The sequence below is a fragment of the Chanos chanos genome, chromosome 8 (genome assembly GCF_902362185.1).
Source record: "Chanos chanos chromosome 8, fChaCha1.1, whole genome shotgun sequence".
Taxonomy (NCBI): Eukaryota; Metazoa; Chordata; class Actinopteri; order Gonorynchiformes; family Chanidae; genus Chanos; species Chanos chanos.
In genome coordinates this window covers 19,166,290-19,189,226 of record NC_044502.1, presented here as the reverse complement: position 1 = coordinate 19,189,226, position 22,937 = coordinate 19,166,290, and the positions used below count along the sequence as shown (strand labels likewise).

The 22,937-nt window shown below is 42.0% G+C and overlaps 1 pseudogene; it reads left to right on the top strand.

Moving 5' to 3' along the window:
* The first annotated feature begins 8,314 nt into the window (after positions 1-8,314).
* Positions 8,315-10,565, top strand: LOC115819404 (uncharacterized; annotated as a pseudogene).
* Positions 10,566-22,937: the final 12,372 nt, after the last annotated feature.

Sequence of the window (22,937 nt, the reverse complement as noted above, 5' to 3'; positions counted from 1 at the left end):
ATGCATCTGTTGAGAAAAAGCGAGAGCTTGCCTCATTAGTAACTACCTGGGGGGTATTTCAGAAAGCGGGTTTAACAAACTCTAAGTTTAATCCTGAACTCTGAGTTGATGAACCCTGAGATGGGAAACTCTGAGTTTTCGGTTCCAGAAAAGCTGATCTGAGTTGATTCGATCAACTCTGAGTATGTTAACTCCGAGTTAAGCGCGTGCATGACAATTGTAAAAAGCCATCATCAATGGAGCTCCGATACTACGATTCACCATGGCAACCAGTGAAAACAAAAGTTGTTTTACTTCACCCCGCTGCAGTTAGAAATTCTGATACGTGTTTATGGCGAGTATGAGCACATTTTCCAAAAAAAAAAAGGGAGGGGGGGGGCAACACAACTGCATCGGCAAAGGCGAGACAATTGGCGTGGGAGAGAATTGCTGCCCAAGTCAATGCGTAAGTTTGAATGCAGAAGTCTATTCATCTAACATGTAAGCACACTTTCTTTTAATATTACAGATAGAAGTGGTGGAATGTAATTGAATAAAATTCTATTTTCTTTTAGGATCAATCCCATGGGCACAAAGCGCACTTGGCAGCTGCTGAAAATGAAATATAAAAACATAGTTCAAACAGGTAAGACATTTTGCTTAGGCCTATAGGCTCATGAATGTACCTCATTATGGTTTTAATCATATTTGACATATTAAACAAAGTAAATGTCATTCAGTGGCTATTTCAACTTGGAGTAGCTTTAACCCCCAACAGAATGCTGTTTTAAGACACACAAATGTCCTCTCGCCTAATATCCTGCTTAGCAGATTAACATTTGGGCTGTAAATACTCCCAGAGATTTTGTCAATTTTAATAGTTTAAAGTATACTGAAACAGAAAGCTCTTCTTCATCACAGGATGATGATGAAGACACGTTGTCTGCTGCCACAGAGAGGGATTCAGAAAGGCCTACTGTGGTTTACATTAATATTATGTATGGTAGCTACTGCTATTTCTCTCCCTATTAATGTTTTTACATTCTTGTGTGGAATTTTGAGTTTAAAATGCACATTGAAGGGATGACACGTTCTTATCCTTTTTAACAGAGCATGACTGGGCATTACCAGGAGGAGAGTCCATCAACCTCCACAGCACAGATTGACACAGTGAGATGTACAAAAAAATGCCAGGTCAATTCTGCATGTAGAACTGTAGAATTTAATGTCATCCTTATGTTTTCTCAGTTATGAATTAAGGAGTTGTATAAAATACATCTCCTGAGGAAAATGGCTAAAACTGACTGAGAAATTATGCTCTTGCAGTGGCAGATTAAATGGCCTATCTTGAAATTCAATTACTGGAACACCAGTTAGAGGTGGGTGCATGGTCACAGGTGAATTGTTAATTGTTGGAACAATCTAAATATAGTAATTGTTGCATTTGCGTTTGTAGGAAATATAAGAAGACCAAATAAAATGTGACTTATTTCTCTTCATTTGACTGCTGGGGGTGGTGGTATCTTAATCTGTGAAATGTTCTCTCGGACGGCTCCTCCATCCTGGACATCTGCAGGGTGGATGGGACTGTCTTCCTCAGGATTGTTCATTTGTGCGGCAGGGTGCTGCTCTCCTCTAATTGTGGCAATATTATTATGGAGAACAACATATGGCAAAATAATGTCACACACCGTCTCTGGAGTTACCCTGAGTTTACGCAGACACTGGAGCTGGGCTGGAGCATGCCTATTGTCATCTCAACCCAGGCTCTAGTCCTGCAGTGGGCCACACTGGAACGTTGTTCGGGGCCCAGCTCAGGGTCAGGGTAAGGGCTCAACAGAGAGGGCTGGCATGGGTACTCTCTGTCACCAAGCAGGTGGCCATCAAACTCTCCTGTAATTATACAGTGGATACATTTTAAGGGTGTTAAAAGAGGGAGACAAGGAATGATATTTGTGCAAAGCTTTACTTACCATGTGCAAATCTGTTGCTCAGGGTACACTAATGATACATTTGTATATCATGCACAGAGCCGGGCCACTGTCTTCAACATTTGTGATCAAGTGCACTGCATCACATATGATCCTGACAGTGCAGAGAATGAGAAATATTAGTTGCAGTATATTGTGATGTATAGTCTTTGTTATTGTAAAACAATAGTCAGTGTACCTGCACATTAGTGCTGTGGATTCACATAGTCAACTTCATCAACTGAAAGAGCAGTGATAGGGATCTGTGTGCCATCGATGCAGCCCATGACACTGGGAAACGCTGCAACATAAAAACTAACGACTGATCCCAGTCTGAGGTCGCAGCAGAATGTCATGAACACGATATAATTTAAGATATCATTACCTTTAACTGAGTGATTCTACATCAGTCACCTGCAATCCTGTGTAATTCCTCCTCGATGGTCCTTAGAGGTCTGACACTAGGAAAATGTGCATTAGCCATTTAAGTACAAGGGACACTTTTTTACGGCTCTACAAACAGTTGCTTTCCCGATATACTCGGCATCGCCAGTGTTATAAAGGAAACTCCCGTCCGCAAAAAAATGAAGAGCAAAGAATTTGCTCCGATCTGAGAGCAAGAAGTCCACGGTGTCTAATATTAGAGATGTAGGCCGGAGTTGTTCGGATAAATGATAGATTGTGATGAAAAACTAACACTCGATTACGTAGTCATCAGGGAATGATAATACATCTAATCGGGGTCTCATAAACCTCTCCCGACTTAAGCTATGCGAATTAATTTGGCTTCAACACCGATCGGATTAGCGGCGAAAGGAGACGCCATGTTTGACAGCTGCTTCAGGTTCAGCCAGAGGGAGGAGTTAGGGAGAAACTCAGAGTTTGTTGAAGAAAACCTGCCAGCGAGCAGGTTAGGTTTGCAGAGTCAGTTACCACGGTAACTGAGCCAGAGTTTGAGTTACCTCACTTTCTGGAACGGAAAACCCAGAGTTTCCTTTATCTCAGGGTTAACAAACTCAGAGTTTTCACTAAACCCGCTTTCTGAAATACCCCCCAGGGGGGTATTTCAAGAAGCGGGTTTAACAAACTCCGAGTTTAATTCTGAACTCTGAGTTGATGAACCCTGAGATGGGAAACTCTGAGCTTTCGGTTCCAGAAAAGCTGATCTGAGTTGGTTCGATCAACTCTGAGTATGTTAAGCGCGTGCATGACAATTATAAAAAGCCATCATCAATGGAGCTCCGATACTACGATTCACCATGGCAACCGGCGAAAACAAAAATCGTTTTACTTCACCCCGCGGCAGTTAGAAATTCTGATACGTATTTATGGCGAGTATGAGCACAATCTGGGGCGGCACGGTGACGCAGCGGGTAGCGCTGTCGCCTCACAACAAAAAGCTGTTTGGTTCGGTTCCCATCAGCAAAGGTGAGATAATCGGCGTGGGAGAGAATTGCTGCCCGAGTCAATGCGTAGGTTTGAATGCAGAAGTCTATTCATTTAACATGTAAGCACACTTTCTTTTAATATTACAGGTGGAAGTGGTGGAATGTAATTGAATAAAATTCTATGTTCTTTTAGGAGCAATCCTACGGGCACAAAGCGCACTTGGTAGCCGCTGAAAATGAAATATAAAAACATATTTCAAACAGGTAAGACACATTTTGCTTAGGCCTATAGGCTCATGATTGTACCTCATTATGGTTTTAATCATATTTGACATTAAACCAAGTACATGTCATTCAGTGGCTATTTCAACTTGGAGTAGCTTTAACCCCCAACAGAATGCTGTTTTAAGACACACAAATGTCCTCTCACCTCATATCCTGCTTAGCAGATTAACATTTGGGCTGTAAATACTGCCAGAGATTTTGCCAATGATAGTAGTTTAAAGTATACTGAAACAGAAAGCTCCTCATCATCACAGGATGATGATGAAGACACGTTGTCTGCTGCCACAGAGAGGGATTCAGAAAGGCCTACTGTGGTTTACATTAATATTATGTATGGTAGCTACTGCTATTTATCTCCCTATTAAAATGTTTTTACATTCTTTTGTGGAATTTTGAGTTTAAAATGCACATTGAAAGGATGACACGTTCTTATCCTTTTTAACAGAGCATGACTGGGCATTACCAGGAGGAGAGTCCATCAACCTCCACAGCACAGACTGACACAGTGAGATGTTCAATAAATGGCAGGTTAATTCTGCATGTAGAACTGTAGAATTTAGTGTCATCCTTATGTTTTCTCAGTTATGAGTTAAGGAGGAAAATGGCTAAAACTGACTGAGAATGATGCACTTGCAGTGGCAGATTAAATGGCCTATCTTGAAATTCAATTACTAGAACAGCAGTTAGAGGTGGGTGCATGGTCACAGGTGAATTGTTAATTGTTGGAACAATCTAAATACAGTAATTGTTGCATTTGTAGGAAATAAAGACGACCAAATAAAATGTGACTGATTTTTCTTTATTTGGCTGCTGGGGGTGGTGGTATCTTAATCTGTGAAATGTTTTTGGCAAATTCTCTCAGACGGCTCCTCCATCCAGGACATCTGCAGGGTGGATGGGACTGTCTTCCTCAGGGTGGTTCATTTGTGCGGCAGGGTGCTGCTCTCCTCTAATTGTGGCAATATTATTATGGAGAACAACACATGGCAAAATAATGTCACACGCCGTCTCTGGGGTTACCCTGAGTTTACGCAGACGCTGAAGCCGGGCTTTGAGCATGCCTATTGTCATCTCAACCCAGGCTCTAGTCCTACAGTGGGCCACACTGGAACGTTGTTGGGGGCCCAGCTCAGGGTCAGGGTAAGGGCTCAACAGAGAGGGCTGGCATGGGTGTCACCAAGCAGGTGGCCATCAAACTCTCCTGTAATTATATAGTGGATACATTTTAAGGGTGTTAAAAGAGGGAGACAAGGAATGGTATTTCTGCAAAGGTTTACTTACCATGTGCAAATCTGTTGCTCAGGGTACACTAATGATACATTCGTATATCATGCACAGAGCTGGGCCACTGGCTTCAACATTTGTGATCTAATGCACTGCATCACATATGATCTTGACAGTGCAGAGAATGAGGAAGATTAGTTGCAGTATATTGTGATGTATAGTCTTTGTTACTGTAAGACAAAAGTCAGTGTACCTTCACATTAATGCTGTGGAAAGACTTCCTATTCACATAGTCAACTTCATTAACTGAAGGAGCAGTGATAGGGATCTGTGTGCCATCGATGCAGCCCATGACACTGGGAAACGCTGCAACATAAAAACTAACGATTGATCCCAGTCTGAGGTCGCAGCAGAATGTCATGAACACGATATAATTTAAAATATCGTTACCTTTAACTGAATGATTCTACATCAGTCACCTGCAATCCTGTGTAATTCCTCTTTGATGGTCCTTAGAGGTCTGACACTAGGAAAATGTGCATTAGCCGTTTAAGTACAAGGGACACTTTTCACGGCTCTACAAACAGTTGCTTTCCCGATATACTCGGCGTCGCCAGTGTGATAAAGGAAACTCCCGTCGGCAAAAAAAAAAAAAAAAGAAGAGCAAAGAATTTACTCCGATCTGAGAGCAAGAAGTCCACGGTGTGTAATATTAGAGATGTAGGCCGCAGTTGTTCGGATAAATGATAGATTGTGATGAAAAACGGTAACGCTGGATTACGTAGTCATCAGGGAATGATAATACATCTAATCGGGGTCTCAAAAACCTCTCCCGACATGAGGCTATACGAATTAATTTGGTCTCAACACCGATCGGGTTAGCGACGAAAGGAGACGCCATGTTTCACAGATGCTTCAAGTTCAGCCGGAGGGAGGAGCTAGGGAGAAAGGGTTTGTTGAAGAAAACCTGCCAGCGAGCAGGTTAGGTTCACAGAGTCAGTTACTGCGGTAACTGAGCCAGAGTTTGAGTTACCTCGCTTTCTGAAACGGAAAACCTAGAGCTTCCCTCATCTCAGGGTTAACAAACTCAGAGTTTTCACTAAACCCGCTTCTTGAAATACCCCCCTGGTAAGCTACATTTGTTTTGTTTCTTCCACAAGTAACAGTGTTTTCCTTGGATCCACTGTCTTGGCAAGGTGACTTCATATAAGGGTTTTTTGAATGCTTGCTGACATGTATGTGTTTAACTCTGTATTGTATGGATAGATGCCATAGAAATGTCCAACCTATATTTTTCTGATGTGGGTTTTGTTTGTGTTGAGCAGAAAGGTTGTGACAGCTGTGTGTGATGGTAAATAGGCTGCTACACCAATTTAGTTTCAACCTCATTTATCACATTACACATAAATATGCAATATATAACAACACAAACCTTTGTCTTCCACAAAGTTTCCGCCAAGAAAAGGGGTGTGTGTGAAAACACAGGCTATTTATTGGGTTCCTAGGGTGGAGGCGGAGGAAACTACCATCCTTATTTGCCTGAGGGGACCAAAAATCACCTTGTGTTTCTTAATTGTTCTTAAAATGTGTTTTGCTTTGTTTTGTTTAATAAGATTAATTGTTAAATAATACTATGTAAAGCTCAGTTGCTGTATTTGTTTGACTATAATCTTATATATTTATATATTAGTTATGCTCTATCGTTTGTCACCCCATCTGTCTGTTGTTTGGTGCTGGCCACCGAACTATATGTATGCATGTGGGAGCTCCAGCTTTTGTCACTGTTTTTGGTCCCTGTGTTTTGTCTTTGTGCCTGTGTCCCTGTCTGTTGTCCAAGTGTACCGGAGAACTGGACATCTATTTTTGCTAAAAGTTTAAAATTTTTTCGCTGTTTTTAGACCTCTATACCAACAGAGGCCAGAGCAGACTTTGCTTTTCATTAGTTGTATAGAATTATTTTGTTTTTCATTTTGTTTTGTTTCACTTTCCGTTTTCCATAGTTTACTGGATTTTCCTTTTTTCCTCCAATTAATTGATACTTGCTTCAATAAACACCAAAGTTCTGCACTGCCACTCCTGTCTTCGTGCCCTTCTCTAGGCCCACCCTTGTACTATGTACTAAAACATAGGTGCTTGAAATTACCTGAGTGGATGTGCCTTTTCACAAAAGGGAATCCTAGTTATCCACTGCTGTTATGCACTGACTGAAACTGAAAAATGGTTAAATATACATTATTTATACCAGAATGTGGATGTGGGTTTGGACTTCTCCAAGAGTGTCATGAAAAATTTTGTGATACAAAAAGAAGGTGCCCTGGACAAACCTCCAGAAGACACTGGCATTATCATTGAGGGGGAAGTGTTGTGTGACATCAAAAGTGTGCCGAAGGCTTGCCTCACACGTCTTGGCTTCATATGTGCTCTGAATATTCAATACCCCAAGGAACTAAAGCACACTTTTGAGGTCTTCCAAAAACTGGCTCCGAAAGTACTTACATTGAAAAACAAATTGTTATCCTAAATGGTTTGTTTTAAACATCTTAGGTCTCTGTAAAAGGTTCTTGACAATTAGTTGCGAGGATTTGAAGGTGAATCCTTTCTTCACATAGCTCTAGAGTACCATTTAACTTTATGAATAATGTAAATCTGTGAGTAACACTGCTTATAGAGCATTGCCTATAGAACATGCCTTTGTTCATATGTCTGATGGCATATTCATGAATGCAAAAAAAAATGGATGGGGGTTGATGTTTTGGGCTTTTTTTTGGAGGGAGCCGATGTCATTAAGATGGTCTTATTTTGTTTTTAGGTCCTCAGTCTTGTGTAAGCTGGTTTATTTTATTATGGCTTTATATCCCAATGAACCACAGATTTGTTATTGTTTGTGAAGGCCACTAGTGCCACTGACAATTAGTTGTGGTAGGAAATAAGGAATGTGGGTAGGAGTGAGAAGCCTTGCTATTTCACTTGGAGTCAGTGAGCAGTTTAATAACACCCTCACGGTTCACAAAGCTGCAGAGTCACCTTTAACTTTATGAGTAATGCAAAAGTTTGAGTGATGTTGCTTATAGAGCATTGTGTGTTCATGTATGGCTGTTGGCAATTCTCTGTTTTGGTTAACAGTGCTTATTTAATAAACTAGTCAATTTGGTTAAACTAATATGTTGATTTGTTTTTGTCTGGATTTATTGAATTGATTTCTGCAATGCTAAAATAATTGCTCATTATACTTGAAAAACGTAAGTTAAACTAATGTAAAAAGATCAATGCAGCATGTTGCCTTTATTTTTAAAAGCTGTTTCAATGCTTGTCTCAATTGGCAGGACTAAATAAAATTAGATCAACCAACTAATTTTCCCAACAAACTAGCTGCATCAATTTGATAATTCTGGTTTTTGATACAAAGAGAAATAAACTACCATGTTAGTTTCAAGTTGCCTTGAGTTAAATAAAATGATATATCCAATGATGGCATGTGTATTCATTATACACCAAAGTACAAAAATATCCAAGATCACACAGCTGAGACACAAACTGTGACTTTTGAAGAGGCAGCTCAAAAGGACAAGTGAGGATAAGAAAAACAGCTGGCAGAATTCCACGGGATCCTTAGGAAGAAATTTATGGCTCTCTGTAGAGCAGAGTGGCACTGGAGGTAGACTAAAGAGAGAACCGGGAAACGCACTGCCTTCCTAGTAAATCCCTTTGGGTTTACTAGACAACTGCTAGGCCAGACTGAGGAGAATGCAGAGCCTTGATCAATCCACCTGGACCAACCACTTACTTAACATCAAAGAACCCAGCTGGAAAGAAATCCAGTCTGTTGTCATGGCAGAATGACCCAGCTCACCACCTGGACCCAGTGGAGTGACTTACATGGTGTACAAGAGGTACCCCAAGCTCACGCACCAACTGTGGAAGATCCTGAGAGTGATCTGGAGGAGGGGCAACGTATCCCAACAATGGAGATTTACAGAGGGTGTGTGGGTTCCAAAGGAGGAGAACTCTACCAATGGCTGACATTGGTAGAGTACCTCCTGAAGAACCAGCACATCGACTCCTCTGTGCAGAAGGGAGGAATTCCAGGGGTTCCAGGATGCATAGAACACAGTGGAGAAGTCATGCAGCAGATCAGAGAGGCACGAGAAGGAAAAGGGGACCTGCCAGTGCTATGGCTGGACCTCGCCAATGCATATGGCTCCATACCGCATAAACTAGTTGAGACAGCATTGAAGCGGCATCATGTCCCAAATAACATCAAAGATCTCATCACAGATTATTACAACAACTTTAATCTTAGGTTCACTTCTGGGCCAGTCACATCCGAGTGGCAGCGACTGGAGAAAGGAGTCATCAGTGGATGCACCATCTCAGAGACCCTGTTTGCCCTGAGGTAGAGTGTAGAGGCCCAATAACCAAGTCTGGAGTCGGACAGCCATCCATCAGAGCCCTCATGGATGACCTGACCATAACAACAACGTCAGTCCCAGGAAGCAGATGGATCCTTCGGGGCTTGGAGAGGCTAATCGCTTGGGCTCGGGTGTGTTTTAAAAATCCAGGTCCTTGGTACCAGGTCCTTGACCAGTTCCGCTTCTCTCTTGGCTGTACCCGAATCCCATCTATTACAGAGAAACCCATAAAGACTCTCAGAAAAACCTTCAACTGTGCCTTAAATGACGCCTCTTCTACCAGAGTGACAAACCTGGGGGAATGGTTGACAGCTGTCAACAAATCAGGGCTACCGGGCAAATTCAAAGCCTGGATATACCAGCATGGCATCCTACCCAGGTTCTTGTGGCCAGTGCTGGTGTATGAATTTCCACTGTGCACTGTTGAGGGGTTTGAAGGGAGGATAAACTGTCACCTCCCTAGGTGGCTGGTATTGCCAAGAGGCAACAGAAACAAGCTAAAACTCCCCATCAACAGCCTCAGCGAGGAGTTCATGGTTAAATGAGAAAGGGAGGTGCTGCAATACAGGAAATCCAGAGACCCAAAAGTCTACTAGGCTGGCATTGAGGTGAGGACTGAAAAGAAGTGGAGGGCACTGGAGGCAGTGGACCAGGCAGAATCTCGGCTGTATCACAGAGTGCTGGTGGGATCTGTGGCAGTTGGCTGAACAGGTTTAGGCAGCATTCCAACAACCCACCACAACAAAGCCAAGGACAAAGACAGGAGGGATCTGGTCCAGAGGTAAGTGAAAGCCGGGGTTGAGGAGTTTTGAGCAAGCCAGATGGTGGGGATGCGGCAGCAGGTTGCGTGGACAAGGTGGGAACAGGCGATGGACTGCATTATGGTCTGAGTTGTTGACAACTGCACCCTTCCACATCAAATTTCTCATCCAGTGTGGTATGATGGTCTGCCCTGCCCGTCTAACCTCTTTTGTTGGGACGAGGTTGAAGCACCTACATGTCCCTTGTGCCAATGAATAGGAGCACTGGAGAACATCCTCAGCTGCTGCCCTAAAGCACTAGGGGAGGGTCGCTATCGCTGACACCATATGCAGTGCCATCAGCCAGATTAAGTGTCTCAGACCAGCAAGATGTGGAATCGCATTTGTGAGAGCAGGAGAACACCCAAGTCCCCAACCAAAAGCCCAAGCAAGCCTCCTTGGAACAGCACATGACTGGCAGATGAGGGTGGGCCGGGGGAAGGAACTCAGATTCCCCTGAAGACCACCCTTAGACCACACATCATGCTGGTCAAGAGACACGAGCAGTAACACAATAACTTTACGAGGGAATAATCTACAGACTGAAGACACAGCTGTGTATTACTATGCCAAACATTATTACACACAGTATTATGAACTAACAGCTTTTCTGTACAAAAACGTCTATGTAGGAGTTTGTAAAAAGCATAACCTTAAGCCAACATGCAGTACATTCATATCTATCATTACTAGGGATGTCCCGATCAAGCTTTTTGCAATTGTTTTTGCATTGCCCCTTGGCTTACCACTGCTGTGCAATTGGAGGGGAAAACTAAAGTCATTGGCTAAGAACTGCTGTAGGAGGAGGCGAGAAACTAGGGCTGGTTCCCAAGTTAAATCCCAACGTCTCTGGAAGCAAGCCCTTGTTGCCAACCTCCAGAATTGTATTACCATGAACATAAGGCCCTTGCTGATCTACCCTGGTGTTGAGAGTCCGTCGCTGCATGGCTCTGGATCATCTTACCTGCAAGTAGTGTTCCCTGACACTCACCATGGCTTGGTGGGTCCACAACTACCTCACCCACGCCTTTGCTTTGGTCGGGATTGTGGTGGTGTGCGAGTGATCCATCTGATTGCATGCACCCCTAAAGTTTCCAGTGCTGATGATGATATGGTGGCTTCTTCATTACAAATGGGCTTGATTAATGCTTGCTCTGTGGTGAACAAGGCTCATGTACTAAATGACTTGTTTACGAGGGAAAATTTGGCTTCTCTGTTCCTGACTGAAACCTGGCAATGGAATATGGAATTTATCCATTTAAATGAACTGTGCCCTATGGATTCATCATTCATTAGGAGTCCCTGCTTGTCAGGCCACAGTAGAGGTCTCACCATGGTCTGGAAGAATCGGTTTTCCTGCCAGCTGGTGAGCAAGCAACCTTTCGAGCTACAACTGACAAAAGTTGCTCTGCTGAAGTGACCAATTACTGTGATTTAATGTATTGACCTCCTTGTCCAGCAGGTCAGTTTCTATCTGAGTTCACTGATTTTCTGACTTCTATTATTAAGCTGGACAAAGTGATATTAGTTGGAGATTTTCGCCTGCATATCAATGATGCCACAAATTGCATAGCCACTGAATTTCAGTAATATTACTGAATCTTTTCATTTCATGTTTCAGGTGCCACTCATATGGGTGGTCACACTTTGGACCTTCTTTTTTCACTGGAACTAGATATTGATCATATCCGTTGTGAGGACCTTTTGATCAGTGATCATAAATGCATTTTCTTTGTTCTCTTCATAAATGCTGACCCTTTGTGTCTTAAAAGAATGTGTTCTTGCAACAATACTCAGAGTACAGTTGATCGGTTCTCGGCACATTTTTGCTGTGATCTTAATGCAAATCTTAAGCCGTTTAATATTTGTATCTTAAGTCTTTTAATGAGCATTCTACACACTGCTAGACAGCGTGGCACCTTTAAAGGCCAGGACTAGGGCTATCTGTAACACTTCTTGGCCGCCGTCCGCTACCTGAGATGGAAGTGTTGCAGAACTGAACGACTATGGAAAGCCACTGAGCTAGAAGTGCATCGCTTATACCTTAAAATCTCCGGTATTCTTTTAATGTATTAGTAAAGGAAGCCCGCACTGCTTACTTTGCTAACATAATTTCTTCTTCTTAAAGAACTCCCAAGATTTTATTTAACACTATTAGTATCATTGTTTCACCACCCCTCTCTACATTAGCATGTTTTTCTGTTAATGTTTGTAATAAGTTCCTTACCTTCTTTGTTGATAAGATAATGGCTATTAGGTCCAGAAACTTACTCGCCCAGTACTAGCCCCTCTCTATTGTTCTGGACTCTTTCCAGCCTATCAGCTTACATGATTTGATGGATTTGATTAGGAAAATGAAGCTATCTTCCAGCCCTCTGGATATAATACGATCTTCTCTAATCTTAAAAGTTTTGCCAATTATTGGCGACGCCATATCAGCTATTGTTTATTCTTCATTGTGTACAGGATGTGTCGCTTCCTACATTAAGCATGCTACTATCCAGCCCATATTAAAGACACCTAACTTAGACCCTGCTCTGCCCAAGAACTGTAAGCCTATATCTAAACTCCCATTTTTGTCAAAAATTTTAGAGAAGGTTGTGGCCAAACAACTCACTGCTGCATTGGAGAGGAACAATATTTGTGATAAGTTTCAGTCTGGGTTTCAGAAATGGCACTCTACTGAAACCACTCTTCTGAAGGTCTCAAATGATATTTTAATGTCCTCTGATGCAGGGGCTTGTTTTGTGTTAGTACTACTAGACCTCAGTTCTGCATTTGACACAGTAGACCATCATATCCTGAGATGCGTTCAAATTCAGCAAACTGAGGTGAACGTTCGAGGCGAACAGGTTTTCTTTAAACTTTTAAATTTAAATGGTTTTGTGTGATTCCAAATTGTTAGGTTTAAGCCATAACAGATGGCGACAAACAAGGCAATTATATTAGCTGCAGCCTCTCTTATTGCTGATGATTTTACAGAGGAAAACATGCTAGATGTAGTCGATTTGAGACAGAGCGTACTGAAACAGAAACCAATAGATGCAAGGAGAATAGAGGGCTACATAACCAAAGTCGTACCGACCTATGGCGATTTTACTTGCAGGTCACACTTTCGGATGCATAAGACTACAGCTGAAGTAAAGACTTAGACATATGCCTATATTAAAATGTTTAAAATCTTTAAGCCTAATTGTAGATACTGAGGTTAAGAACAGATGACTGATAATGAAAATACTGTTACTCTTTTTAAGTTACTTTGCTTCAGTGCAACATAATACAAGGATGCATTAAAATGCATTATGCTAGCTACAGCCTTTGGTTTATTTCATAAATTTTATCAAGAGATAGGACCACATCTCAACCAGCACACTGAACCCACCATTGAAGTGTGAACACTTTCAACACTCTGGTTGCGGGCAAACCAAGAGTCCTTTCAAGGAGTGGCTGATCGGTTTGGGGTCAGCAAAGGCAGTCTACACCACTATTTCATTTAGATAGTTGAAAGCTTTACTGCACTGATCTCAAAACACATCTATTGGTCATCACCTGAGCAGTACCCACTTGTTGCAGAGAGGTTTGAAAGAAAGGGAGGCTTCCCAGGTGTCATTGGATGTATTAATGACACCCATATACCCATCAAAGGTCCATCAGTACACAGGGATGCTTTTATTACCAGAAAGGGGCATGCAAGTATTCAACTGCAGGCAGTGTGTGACAGCCAGTTGCGTTTCACACACACATGCTGCCAATGCTGGATCAGTGCATGACTCGCGCGTGCACAGAAACAGTGACCTATAGGCAATGCTGAATGCCAACCCTCGCCCTGCCCAGTACCTATTAGGTGATTCAGCCTGCCCTGTAGAGACCAACCTGCTTGTCCCTTATAGGGACAATGGTCATCTGACAGAGCGCCAAAAGAGATTTAACAATGTACACAGCTCAACAAGAGTACACATTGAGCGTGCGTTTGAGCTCTTAAAATACATGTGGAGACAACTGCACTTCCTTGATATGGCACTACTAAAACTATTCCAAAAGTCATAGCCAGTATGCACGTCCTACACAATTTTATTCTGATCAATGAGGGAGATGAAGATAATGTCGACCCAACAGCTTATGTGAGCGCTGACTCTGCAGATTATGCCGCTGCCGCTGAAGATAACACAAGGGTAGCACCGAGGAGAGCAGCAGAGGAAAAAAGAGAGAGGACATTGCTGCAGTTGTATAAAATAAAAGTTTTAATGCCAAGAGTACTCATTAGTTACAACAACACATCTATAAATAAATAATATAATAATTATACTAAACAGTTACAATGAATTGATGAAAATAGCTCACCTTATTAATACAATGATAGATATTAAATTTAACTAAACTAAGTGATTGCAATAAAACCTTTTACTTTTCAGCCATGCGTGCAAGTGCAGCAGTGAACTGTCGTAAAATGTCATTTCTTTCTTTTTGAATCTCTATTGTTTGTTTCTGAAGTTTTATAATTTCATCTAATTTTTCAGTGTTTTTTTTCACAGCATCTTTTTTGAGCTCTGCCCTTGACAACTTCCATTATGTGACTTGTTGGGCCAGAGGGTGACTGCACCACAACAGGTGTGCATGACACTGGTCGTTGCTGGGGATTCACAACACCAGATTGATTGGCAATGCCATGGGGTGTTGCTGACGGGGTCATGGATGGGGTTGCCAGGGAAGTGTGGCCAGATGTAGTTGCCTGATTTTTTGGGGGGCTGTGAGTAGTGGCAGTGAGGTGACAAGAGCAATAGGTGTCACGGCTGGATCTCCTACAAAAAGTTCATCCAGGAGCTGGAGGAATTTCCACTTTTGCCGACCCTGTCCTGTCCTCTGGTGACCATCGAGGATGGTTTTATATCTATACATTAACAAAAATGCACACAAAACAATGCCAGGGCATGACTCAAATAAGCTTATGACAAATCAACTCAATTTTAATGATACACATCCTATTATGAAATTGGACAGCTCCATGTGTTGTACGGAGCTTGCATTTATTTGCTTACCTGTGCATGAGATTCCTCCACTTATTGTCACACATCTGCCTAGTAACGTTGTAACCCTTGCCCCTCGGGATCTCAGCCATGATTTCCCAGACTTGCTTCCGCTTTCTGACCGGGCTCTCAAATTTCTCTTTTAGAGATCTCCAAGATTCAGTTAAAAGTAGCACTGCAGCATGGGGCCAGTTATCTACATTACACAGTAAACAAATGATAAGGCAGCATAATGGACAACTTACAACTTACTGATGGTCTCGAATAGGCTGACATTAATAAGACCTAGCAAATGTTTACTTACTAACAGCATTTGACTCGTCCACAGCAACTATGTTGCCCACCACCACATCCTCTGGCTAGGCGAATTCCTCTAAATTAACGAACAGAGAAAGCAATCGCTTAGCTAATGCTGAGGATTGATAACAATAACATGCAAAAAAAGAGGCTTTCAGAAAAGAGTATCAACATAACTGACAGTTAGACAAGTTAACCATTTGAGTTATTGTAAGAAGATTAAATACAATTGAATACTTATGGATATTTTCTGGGATAACACCCATCTGGGCACACATCTCCTTTAGTCCAGCATCCATGTCTGTTCGCAGAGAACTACCTCTTCAAACCATTTGTGTGTCTTCACAAACATTCACAGTGAACTCAAAGCAAACGGAAAACCTTTCGGAACTGTTTGTAACCGTTTGCCACTGTTTGCCAAATTTGAACGCACCTCTGATTAAGAGGTTACATGACTGGGTGGGTATATCAGGCCTAGCATTAGACTGGTTTACATCTTATCTCACTGATAGAAGTTTCAACATCTCTATTGGAGACTTTGTGTCTGATTCCTCTCCACTCTCTTTTGGTGTCCCGCAGAGCTTGGTTTTGCCTCGGGGCAGATTATAAACAGATTTAATATTGCATATCAGTTATTTGCAGACGATATCCAACTGTACTTCTAATTCAAACCTAGTGAGGCTTATAGGTTATCTAGACTTCTAGACTGTCTTAACGCTATTAGGGACTGGACAGCGGAATATTTCTGACAGCTCAGTGCTGATGAGAAGGAGGTTATAATTGTTGCTCCAGGAAAGTTGTGCCCATGATCAAGCGAAGTATCAGGCCTCTTTCCTCTGCTGCCCACTCCAACTTGTGTAATTTAGGGGTTACATTTGATCAGTCCTTGTTGTCTGACACCCATGTTAGGCAGCTGACCAGATCTTATTTTTTCCACTTAAGATATTAGTAAACAGATTTGTAGTTTCAAATGCAGAATTAGAGATGGTTATACATGCCTTTATTTCATCTCGTATTGACTATTGGAATGCACTTTTCTCCTTGTTCAGTATGTCCGCCATTGATCATCTGCAGGTAATTCAGAATGCTGCTGTAAGACAACTCAGGCCAAATAGATGGTCTCACATTACCCCTATACTCACATCTCTTTGCTGGCTCCCTGTTGCATACAGGGTCCAGTTTAAAATTCTCACTCTCTTGGGTCAAATAAGCTAATTTCCAGTTTGCACTTGTAAAGGAAATTTGAAGTCTCCTGTATGGAGAGTTGCTAATTCTCAGAGACTACAAATTTCAGATGTGATGAATCATTTCTTCTTTATTTTACGTGCACGGGAGAAGCACACCTCAGAGATGCAGCACAGTTCTCACAGAGGCTAAGGAATGCAAAGCTTTTTAAATGGTCCGACAGGGGTCTAAGGACATGTGTAGGGCCCCCAAGATGACCTTTCAGAGAGCACAGGATAACTGATGTTTGCTCCCAGAGTGGTACAGACACCTGGTTCACCACTTCCTGAGTGGTACAGACTAAACACTTTTATTCAGGCCTTGTCTTCTACATGATACATGCTCTCTGTTCTTCTGCACAGAAACATTCCTGTAGCATGTAGTAATTGCTCTAACATACAGATACATTCTTACAACATATAGTACATAAGCAAGCACAGATCCCTATCATATTAATGACGATAGTCATAAGGCACTTTTTCCTTCTAAAAGTTACTGCCATAAAGTAAAGCGATATTTTAACTTCAAACTCCACTGTTTTTCCCTTGTATCGGTGATATTCACATTTGGATGATGCCATTTCAAAATGTAATGATTGCCTAAGTCTACCTTTGTGTATGGCATGTCATGATAAGCGAAACATGTATGTGTTTATTTTCTATCACTTATTTTAAAGGCTATACATGTTTATCAGTTGCCTGTTTTTAAACACGGGTTTTGGGGACGGACTTTGGGGACGGACTAAATGGGAGGAATGGAGATGACGTTGGGACCTGTTCACTGAGTACATGGACAAGAGAGCAATTCGACGTTTTCAGGCCTTGAAAAGCAGATTTACCAGGAGTTTCAAAAAGTCTGGATCTAACTTCCTTGCTGTGGATTATACCTTGAACCTTACTGGATCACTGCAAAATGAGGATTCCCTTGCTTCTAATGCAACAAAGTGGTAAGATTGTGTGGGTTTTTTGTTTGTTTTAGACTGCGGCGTCTCATCACGCCCTGTCCCAATATTAGTGGATCTTGCTTCCACTGGGGACTTTATTTTTGTATGGACTATTCTGTTATCTTTTATGATATGTGGAACTATATGGACATTGGGCTCTGGGGGTAATTTGTAACTTTGTACATTGCTTATTTTGTTTGTGAGTAAGTGCTTCCCGGCCCTTACTTCCTCTGGTGCTCATCTTACTCGGACATAATTTAACTTGATTTATATAAATATGTATTGATTTATAGGGAAATCCATGTCTCTTTTGTTAATATATAACTTTATTTGAGTTATTGTGAATGACTGGGTTTTTTTGGTTGCTTTCAGCCATTTTCTTTTTGTTAGACCCAGCTGGCATCGTTTGTCGGCAGCATATCAGATCCGTCCGTGCCTTTCTTTTGCACTGTACTTTTCACCGTCAGTTTTTGGTCAAACAAAAAAAGTAATCATGGTCGACATACTGCCAATTTCAGTTGAACAGTGCCAGCACGCTGCCATTGTCTTATCCATTTGTCTTTGCACATTGCTACTGTAGTTCACTGGAAAACTGAAATGTTCCCAAACAGGAGACCCGAAGGATGCGGGAGGGTCCTCAAGCTCTGGCTCTGCAGTCTCCATACTTACAAGGCTGCATCATTGAACATGTGCTAATTAAGTTGCTAAGTTATGGCTCAATTATGGAACCGGAGAGGAAATTGAGATTTTAATTTTAGTTCCACATGTAGAAGAGAGGACACTGTATCTTGTCAAGTATCACTTTATTCGCTAACGTTTCGGTCAGCTGACCATCAGAGCATAAAAATATTATGCACATAATGTGCATTGTGAAAGCTAGACTATATTCACTCTGATCACAATGCACACCAAACCAAACATGCTATGCTGCAAACGTGTACCGTTACATCCCTAACACAAAATACACAGCTTGCCCTAACTTTTACATAGAATAATAGCTTCATGATTTACATGTGTTACGGTGTTAATAACTGAAATGAAAAATGACTTTTGTTACATTAGTATCATAAGGAAAGCTCAACAGGCTGCACCTGCAGCATGAGATCATGGATATTTGAATTGCAGTTTCAGTTTCAGAACTGTTACACCATTAATATATACATATACATATCACATCTTATCGAGGTCAGGGTTGGGAATTAAACCCAGGTCTCAGAATTGACAAACTGATGATTTACCAATAGTGCAGTTAACGAGTAGTTTATTCCAGAATTAAAAAGTCAAAAAAATCCAAAAGCTCAGAAGACCATAAATCCAAAAAGTCACAAAAATCCAGACAAAAGAAAAGCAGGGGGTTCCAAAAATAAAAAAGCAGACAAGCAACAATACCTTTTGCAGTTCAGCTCCAAGGGGAAAAAAAGCAGAGTACAAGATAACGAAGAATCCAAAAATGCAAACTATTGAGGACAAAGCTAAGGTTTTGGCCAGAATAAACACATAGAGAACATCAAAGACTAAGCAAAGAATAAGACAGAAAACTGGTTTCAAATACACACAGACAATGATCAAATCAGGGCACATGGCACAGAAAATGAGACACAGGTGAGGTAAGGTAACAAGATGGCAGGGTAATCACAAAACACAAAAAATGCAAAAAACAACCACCAGAGGACAACAAAGTCCCACAACCATGACAGGATCCCCTCCTCTAAGAACATCTCCTTACATTCCTAGGGTGGTCAGGATGGGCACGATGAGGTCCCTGATGAGGTCCTTATCAAGAATGCTCCGTACCAGAATCCAAGAATGTTCCTCTGAGCCATAATCCTCCCAGTCTACTAAATATTGGAAACCACCACGAACCTGGCGGGAATGCAGTAAGTTTTGGAAAGTGAAGGCCGGGCAACCATCAGTGAAATGTGTATGGGGGGGGGGGGGGGTTGGGTCAGCCAGACCCTCATCCAGGTTGCAAACTAGGAGCAGGTCTCCAATGGTGGTTGGCCTGAAGCTGGTTCCATTTAGAGGAACAAAGAAAAGACTGTCAGACCCGTTTCCAGGTCCTCCTGCACCGTCTAACAAAGTGTAGGACTGATGGGCTCACGTAGGGCTCACGTCTCTCCTCCTCCAGAAGTAATGGTGGCTGGAAACCAAACTGGCACTGGAAGGGGGACATGCCAGTAGATGAGGACAGGAGGGTGTTGTGAGCATACTGTGCCTGGGGCAGGGTAGCCTCCAGCTCCTGGTTGACCCTCTTTGTCTGGCCATTAGACTGGGGGTGGAACCGAGAGGAGAGGCTGGCTGTAGCTTCAATGAGGTTGCACAAGGCTCTCCACACCTGGGAGGAGAACTGAGGACCCCTATTGGGAACAGTGTCCCAGGGAAGACCAAAAACTCGAAAAACATGGTCCAACACAAGCTTGGCAGTTTCAAGAGCTGAGAGTAATTTAGGCAGTGGGATAAAGCAACAAGCCTTGGAAAACCTGTCTACTGCTACTAAAATTACAGTGTTACCTTCAGATGCTGGAAGTACATCGAGAGATAAGACCATGGGCGACTAGGGACTGGGAGAGGAATACGAAACAACCTCTAAGGAAGCTGGCATTGGTCCTTGCTCTGGATGCATACAGGATATGCTGCCATGTAAGACCTGACATCCTCTTCCATCTCTGGCCACAAAAAACATCTTCTGCTGCTTGGAAATGATCTCTCTTAACACAGTACAGACAACATCTTTCCCTTCTGCGACAATCCCGCTCGGACTGAGGTAAGCGGGTTCTTCCAATTTGCATAGCCTCAGGATCATCTAGAGGTGTGGGGTTTGGATTCAAGGATGAGGCCGGAGTTTCAAAGTACCACTTGGAGTAAGCTTGGTCCCGGCAATGTCCACGGAGACGATTGCCAAGCTAGGTAGCCTGGGAGACAAGGGACTCAAAATCATTGGGGTAATTTGCAAAGGCCAAACCGTCCTTTAGGGCATCTGACAAACCATGGAGGAAGGCAGAGATGAGGGCCTCCTGAATCCATCCGCTCTCAGCACCCAAGGTTCTGAATGAGATGGCATAATTCTGCACTCAACTTTGAGGGAGCAGAAGCTGGAACTGGAGTTGGAGCTGGGGTTAAACTCTGCACAGTTTGCAGCAGCTGCTGAATTATTTGCTCATGTCTGGCAACTATTTCCTGACGGGTGTTCCAGGAAATAGAAATAAACCATGTCCCTTCCATAGACAAAATAAAATTATACATTCACAAGTGTAATCTTATACATAAATTTATACTCAGTACTTTGGACTAATTTGTCCAGGGATGTTTGCATTTGTGATGAACAGCATGTTTACACATATGACTTTGTTTGATTTAAGTCCATTAGTTAGGGTAATAGGTAATAATAGACACAATATCATCAACACAGACAGCTAAAATCCTGAATGATTAAACAGGTAATTTCATGTTCACCACCCGTTAGCATTCTGAATAGGAATAGACTGTCACACTGATAAACAAGGGTAAATACCAGAGACCTAACATAGAATTCACTGTTTGTCCCAAACATGCACATAAAAATTAATGAATACTAAACAGGGTGCACAGGAGCTTTTAATGTTTCTAAATCAAGCTGTTGGTGAGACAACAACCTTGGGCCCGGACTCTAGGGGGGCCTCTGCTGATCTCGACCTTTTTTTTTTTTAAGTAACGAAACACATAGATCAAATGTTCATTCCAAAAAATTTTATAACAAATTTGGTAAAATGTTATATCAAATTTGTCCGCCATTATTTGTTTATGGTTGCTTCATTTCCTGTTGGAGCAGTAAGTGTTGTGGCATTAGCTAGTTATATATTCGCCGGCAGGAAATGAGCAAATATGAAAAGACAATATAAATCTGGTGCCTATAAACAGAGAGAGAGGTTGGGGGAACAGGGAGGAAAGACTTCGGTACATCTAGTTTTGCCCCTCTGATGAACTATTTTTGTCGCCACAGCAAGTTGTCTGAGGGAGCTACGAATGGTGACGTTAATGTTAGTGCTTCAGATGATGAAGACGCTAACCAAGTGGCTAATGCAGAGGTTTCCGATTCCATAGCAAACTTCTCGATCTGGGAAATTATCAATGGAAATTAGATTCAGCAACAACAAAAAAGTGACATGGATCATTATTCACTCTGAGAGTGAGAAGATGAAAACAGTCTAGTAATTTTGCCTTCTGCTAATGAGCCCAACGCTGATGTTAACTTTGGCTGCACAGGGTTATTATGTGTGTCTCTGATTTGAAAGATTGCTGTACACAAATGTAGAAATTGGCTGTGTCCGAAATGGCATAGTAGGATACTGCATACTGGCCCAGTATACACTGTGTACTGCACACTACTCCCCACCTTTGAAAACACTATGGTACGCAATTATGAGAACTTTTGTGGGGGACACTATACGTTTGCTATTGGTTGGGCTATTTGTTCTGTTAAAAACGAACAACACACGACTACAACAAATATCTTTCAAAAGTAGCCCTATAAGAAAGCGTATGAAGACTTATTACACCAAAATATGCAGCTGATACATTTATATTCGGAACAGCAGCTGGAGTTGAGGTTGAAGCCGCTTCTGTCGCTGTTTGCCATGTTTTTTTTTTATTTTTTGGCAGTTGGAAATCACCGCGTTGCTTCATGGGATGCAGTACCCGACGAAGTGAGCTCCGGCTGTATACTGCAAATTTTCGCCAGAGTAGTACATCATCCGGGTAACTGTCGTGTACTGCAAAATGTTTATTTTTCAGATACTGCATGCTACTTTTACGTCTAGATCAGTATGCGAGTAGTATGTAGTATGCCATTTCGGACACAGACATTCTTTTGGTTTGTTGCGCCTGGTATGTGGACATTATATGGCTGTTAAATGTATATTTGGTGCTACATGACTATTCACGTTAAAGGTTGCATTTACTGCCACTAAAATGTTATTATATAACAAGATATTAATATAATGCGGCCCCTGAGCCCCGTTTGCTCCATCCCTGAGCAGTGGTCTTTAATGTAAGATGTGCGCGGAGTCAACGCTCCCGCTGTTTTCTGATCCGCTAGAAGCATACTAATATAGAAGTGCCTCTCAAAGTCTTTCTAACTACACGACCAGTACCAGCACATGCTTATAACTTGCACATTCTTGTCAAAACATTGAGCTTGCATCATTACATTTCACATACATCACATTTTTTGTGTTTGTGTACACGACTGACCTGTATAACGGGAGAAGTAAGGACACGCCGAAACTTAAGCAGCAGTTCAACAAGGCGCTCTCGGCAGAATGACATAAAACGACGAATGATTGTTCTGACTGACTTCTGCTGCTAACGTTTGGCTGGCCCCTACTGACTTGGGGGAGTTCAAACCAGTATCCAATG